Genomic DNA, 5698 nt, shown 5'->3' with positions numbered 1-5698 from the left:
TACCTGAGGTAGATACGATTTAAATCTAGACTTGTAATGTTTATTTTATAGACAAAATTCGTTACATGCCCTGGAAAAATTTGTCACCTCAAACCTTTCCATGTTATTAAATTTTGCCACATATAGACTTAATAAGTCTGGGTGCAGAATATTATAATTAATAATTAAATCAAATGAGGCATAATCATTTAATGCCAAATATAAGAATAAAATTTAAATTCTAAAATTTTTAATTGACTAAATCAATCCATTAGTTTCAATAGGAAAATAAGAACCCAAATTATTTGTTACCCAATTTAAATTTTGATGAAAATGTTGTGAGGATATCATTATATTTGATTTGAAATTTATATAAAAGATACATATCTTTGTCAAATTTTTTATCAAATAATTCCATCCCCTTTGTTTTATACAAATAAACCACATACTCATACGTTCAAAAATCACTTTTCAAATTTTATGCAAAGTTTATTTTTTTTAGAAAAATCAATGAAATTATTGTTCAAAATTTGATATTCAAAAGTGCATATTCAACCTTCTAATATTTAAGTAATATGCAAAGGGCACTATCATCATTGTTTAAAGAGAACTAACAGTCAAATAATGCTTAACACCAGAGATGCAAACAAAAACTTAGCAGGATACGAGGGATAAATTTTAGGAGCACGTGGGAATTGACTCTATTTTATACTCTCAGTGATTTTGAATACAAAGTTGTAGTGTCAAGCTCTAAAACTTTTATGTTCAGCATGTCTACATTGGAGGGCATTTGAAACATTCCAAAAAAATTTCTAAAAAACAAGTACATATGATAATAAATATTTAGTCTCTTAAACGATCTCAAATTAAAAGGTCATCAACTATAGAGCTGAAAATATTATCGAGATATATATAATTTTGATATAAAGTTCGTATATATCCGATTTCATATGAAAAATCTATGTATATATGTGTTGTTTTATTTTCTGAAAATTAGTTTATAGAGGCGGGTGTTGTTGCAAAAATCGATTTCTACAACCTATATAAGATAGATTTGCTGATAAGGACACTTAAGCCGCCGCCCCCCCCCCCCCCTCCCTCCTATAAACATTTTATTTTTAGAGACAGTTGACTTAGTTACTATATCTAAAAATTAATTTCCAGACGTGGGGGACCCCTGGCTTAATATACCGATGGATCTGCTTTGAGACCAACGATAAAAGGGGATGTAACCAAAAATGGATTTTTATTAGTAATATACTCCCTCTATTTCGAAATATGATCATTTATATAATTTAAATCTTGTCTCTTAATATAAACATTTCTAGCACTACTCACGATAATATTATCAGATCACTAGCATTATGTTCAAAACTATTTTTATTTTATACTCGTATACCCTACGGCCTCTATCAATTTCTCATTTATTAACAGACATTATAGTTTTTTTTCCTTGCAAAACCTATAAACTCTTACATTCTAGAACAGAGGCGGTGGCTAGTTAGTTTAACTCGCTCGCTAGCTAGGGAATGCTTTGATGAGTTTTAGTAAGAACTCATTGCTGCTTTAAGTACAAAAACACTATTGGTAGATCAAAACAATCAGACCCAGTTCAAATGTTTGAATCCAGCTCTCCATATACCTTGAAATTTCCACCCAATTTTCCAAATTCAACATTCCAAATCCAGCTGTATACATTGTTTTTAGATTTTATTCATCATGGAATATTCAAATTCTTTCTCGGCCCAATTCTCTGAAACTATCAGCCGGAAAATTATGACCTTGGGCTCCTTCCCTTCCCACAAACAGCCCAGCGGCTCCTTCCTTTCCCCTCATGCATGATACGAGCCCACTTTTCCCATAGCAAGCTACCGGCCCATGGCCCAACTGCTCCCACATGCCCACATACTGTCTGCGCACGAGCGCTCGCCGTGCAGCCTCACCGGCGAACGGGCGCTTGATTTCTCCCCCTCTCTAAAGTCTCTACTCTCTACTAAAATAGTATAAACATTTCTAGCACCCAAATATTTTAAGCTAAAATTTAAATTTTTAATCTTAAATTTAAAGTTAATTTTGGGGTTGTTTCACTGTAGTTTATTTTCCCACCGTGGTTTTTAGATAGCTAAGAATACGTATATAAAAGTTTTATTTATAAATTATTTTTTATTTATAAATATGTCGACAATCACCTCCAAGGTTACTTGATTGATTTTCTTTTAATTTTTAGATGGTATAGATTCCATTTACTTGAGTAGTTAGGGATGGCAATGTGTCGGGTTGGATACGGACGAAGGAGGAACATGCATGACCTGATACCTACCAATCCATACCTGACCCGTACCTAAATTGGTTAGCGAGCAAAGTATCATATCTGAACCCATGCCCGACAGATGACCCCCCCACTAGGTATTCTCAAATAAATACATCTTTAATTCCTTAACCAATATCCATACAAAAATTTCAAGAAAACATTACAGTCTATAGAAGTAAAACATTTCAACTTTCAGGAACAGCCTATAAAACAGTCCATAGAACAAAAAATTTCAGAAAAACATTATAGTCGTGATCACCGGCGGCGCCTAGATCTGCAGCTCAAGACCACGCCCTCGTTGTCGGCCACCGCTTCAATGTCCCCCCTCTTTGCTGGCCACCTGATCCCTGCCGCCGCCGGTCCGCCGCTGACTGGAGTGGAGGGGCTGACCGGAGCCAATGTCGCCCGCCGACCGGAGGATGCAGTGGAGGCTTCAGGCTTGGAGACAGGAGGCACCTGCCACTGTCCGAACAGATGGATGGAGTGAGGGAGTAGGAAGTTAGGGTTTTTCATTTTGGAAGTGGTATATATATGGTTTTTTATATGGCCAATTGGGCCAGAACATAAGAAGTCTACTAAACGTCCTCTATATAATTTTTGGGTCAGGTACAGGTTAGGTACAGATAAAATTTAAAATTTGACTGCTGCCTATTAGATAATTAGGTTACGCACGGGCATGCACACAGACAAAAAATGATGCCCAAACATATGCCCATCGGGTCGGGTATCCACGGGTACCCATACCCATGGGCACAATTGACATCCCTATTGGTAATCATTGATGTGATAAGAATTATGGAAAGCACTAGATAAATATTTAAATTGTGATACAAAATTTGAATCTCACGTATGTTTATATATTTTATATATTAGCAATTATTTTTTAATTGCTAATATGGTGTTTCACTTATGATTACTATAAGTGAAACAATGATGCTGAAAGTGGACAACAAATGCATTTATTAATGTCACAATAATTGTATGGTTTACTATTAGAGTCTATGTCCTTAATCTTTTCTGAACTTTGAGAGTATGACACGCAAGTAATCAGTGGCATACCATGCTCTATGCCATCAACAATTTCTCATATGAGGTGTACATGCAAAATTCATTAGCACTTCTCTTCCTTTCAAGAAAGGTGAAACAAACAACACAATACGCGCACTGACACGAGCAAAAGAATGCACTTTTCCTTTTGCCTTTACTCTCCCTGTACTCCATCCTAGGAGGCTAGGACGAAACCTGAATTAGTAGTTGGTCATTCTCAACAGTTCATATGCATGGAGATGCGGTAGAGTTAGAATCATCTAATTTGAAATTGCACTGAACTTGAGCTAGAAATGATCCCTACTCTGCATTGCTTTCTCTATGCTTGATCAAGCACAGGCTCAATTGTCTGATGCCGTTTTCAAATTTGAGCACACGGCCCCAACTGCCACCCTTTTCATCACGTCAGGGAAGGGATCTTCAGCAAAGTTGTTGTGGTGGGGAGATTACGATGATGTATCTGTAATCAAATGCATGATCTATTCAAAGGAAAGAAAGAAAATTCAGTGATATGCATGAAAAATTATAGAATTATTGCAAGCATTATACTGTTTCCTGCACAACCATGTGAAATTCAAGTGATTGAAACAGGGCCCAAAGTTGTATGCTGTGAATATTATTTCAAGATAATATGTCAAGTAGACCAAAGATGACTAAACAACAATCTCATCTTGTCAAGAACAGAGTGTGAGTTAGATGAATGGCATTTCCCTTGCTGGAATGTTTCTTCGCAAGTTCCAAGAGGAATCCCAAAGCACAAATTGATTGCAGAAATGTGCACCTTCACTGTGTCGAATTCAAGCTCCATGTAGCTCTCGATTTGCCAGTTGTATTTGGATGATAGTCAGATACATCACCACGGACACCTGAGACTGACCTCTTCACAAGGGAAATCTTCACAGAATCACTACCAAGTTCCTCAAAAACTCCTAGCAAATCCGATTAAAACTTCATTGTTTAACCTTCAGGTGTTGGAGGGTGAGAGCTGAGGGATGAAACTCATTGCTGGTGTTAGTTTCAAACTCTAGCAAGCAGTACCACGATACTTATTCTTCCTCGAACCATAACCTGCAGAACATAGAACCAAGCATTACTTTACCACAATGGCAAGGTTGGTGTCAGATGTGTTACTTCAAATTATCAACTGTCTGAAAGAACCCACTGAACATGCTAAGTTGGTAGCTGTATGCTTCACTCTTATCAAAAAAGAAAAGGCAAATGCATGTAATACCATGCAATTGCCGCAGGATTTGAATGTACAGCCTACCATTTGTTTTTTAAAACAACTTTGGAACTAAACTCATTGGCTACAAACTATAGTAAAATGTGCATGCAACATTTCTGTTTGCTCACCTTACTGACAAAATTGAAACTTCCAGTTCTGGATTAGGTAGGAAACATGCAAGAGGAACCATCTAAATACTCACCGCAAAACTTCAAGGTGAGTTATGCCACAAGTCAAACAATGATTTCCATGCAGAAAGGTTGCTCCATGCCAGGCTTACTCATTCATAAAACAAAATGGAATGGCTAGCTTAGATACATCTTAACATCCTTTAACTTAATTGCCTTCTTTGAACACCCAGGACAACTCTTGTGCCAACTTCACCCAGGCCAACTACTTTTGCCAATACCAGAGACCTCTACATATATTGCTAGCAGTAAGATATTATTGTACTAATGATATTGACAAAGCTGCACCTATGTTGCCAGAGTCAAAACAATGGAATCATAACCAAACACACCAGAATGTGAAGTACCCAGGGTAACCCCAGAACAAACTACTAGAGGATTGACCAGGAATCAACCCACGCCCTCGCCGTAGGTGAGGAAGAAGCCAGTGATGCACTGGTGCACAGACAGGTAAAGCCAGAGAGCGAGCATCCACGCGGAGGCGGAGCAGCGTCATAAGCGGCTATAAGCGAGGCAGCAATGGCCACTGATTTGGTCTCAGATGCTTACCATGCCAACGACCATCGGGCAGACGACCTCCAATTAAGCACGCTCGTGAGGGGGGAGGGGGGGGGGGGGGCGGAGGGAGTCGAGGGATGCTGGCTGACGTCGTGGCGCCGTGCGGAAGGACGGGGACGGGTTGCATGGCGGCGGGGGGACTGCGCCCAGCTGTGCTGTTGCCGTAGGAGGGGCTCCTGGGCAGGAGCGGAATGGTCAGGGGATGCGGAGCGCGCCGGAGGAGGAGTTCGAGGACCCGGAGGCGCGACGTAGCGGCGGTTCCCACCGCATCCATGAGGCCGCCCCCGTCCCTCCCACCAGCTCCTCTCGCCGCCGCCCCTTCCCCGCGTCTCCTCCACCTGGCGGGCCGCGTCCCTCCTTTGGATAGGTAGCCCCAGCACGGCGCCCTTT

General features: G+C 39.8%; 1 long non-coding RNA gene across 2 annotated transcripts; it reads right to left on the bottom strand.

The window, feature by feature from the left end:
- Positions 1-2417: 2417 nt before the first annotated feature.
- On the bottom strand, positions 2418-5357 carry LOC107304835. Of its 2 annotated transcripts, XR_001550903.1 has the most exons (4): positions 5300-5357; positions 4119-4405; positions 3642-3816; positions 2418-2752 (listed from the first exon to the last, which is right to left on the bottom strand). It is a non-coding gene; the product is annotated as an uncharacterized LOC107304835 (long non-coding RNA). The 2 variants fall into 2 exon arrangements; XR_001550902.1 differs by lacking the exon at positions 2418-2752 and having other exon boundaries at positions 3281-3816.
- Positions 5358-5698: the final 341 nt, after the last annotated feature.

This window comes from Oryza brachyantha, chromosome 1 (assembly GCF_000231095.2).
Source record: "Oryza brachyantha chromosome 1, ObraRS2, whole genome shotgun sequence".
Taxonomy (NCBI): Eukaryota; Viridiplantae; Streptophyta; class Magnoliopsida; order Poales; family Poaceae; genus Oryza; species Oryza brachyantha.
The sequence above is the reverse complement of the archived record's forward strand: the minus strand, read 5'-3'. Positions and strand labels throughout refer to the sequence as shown.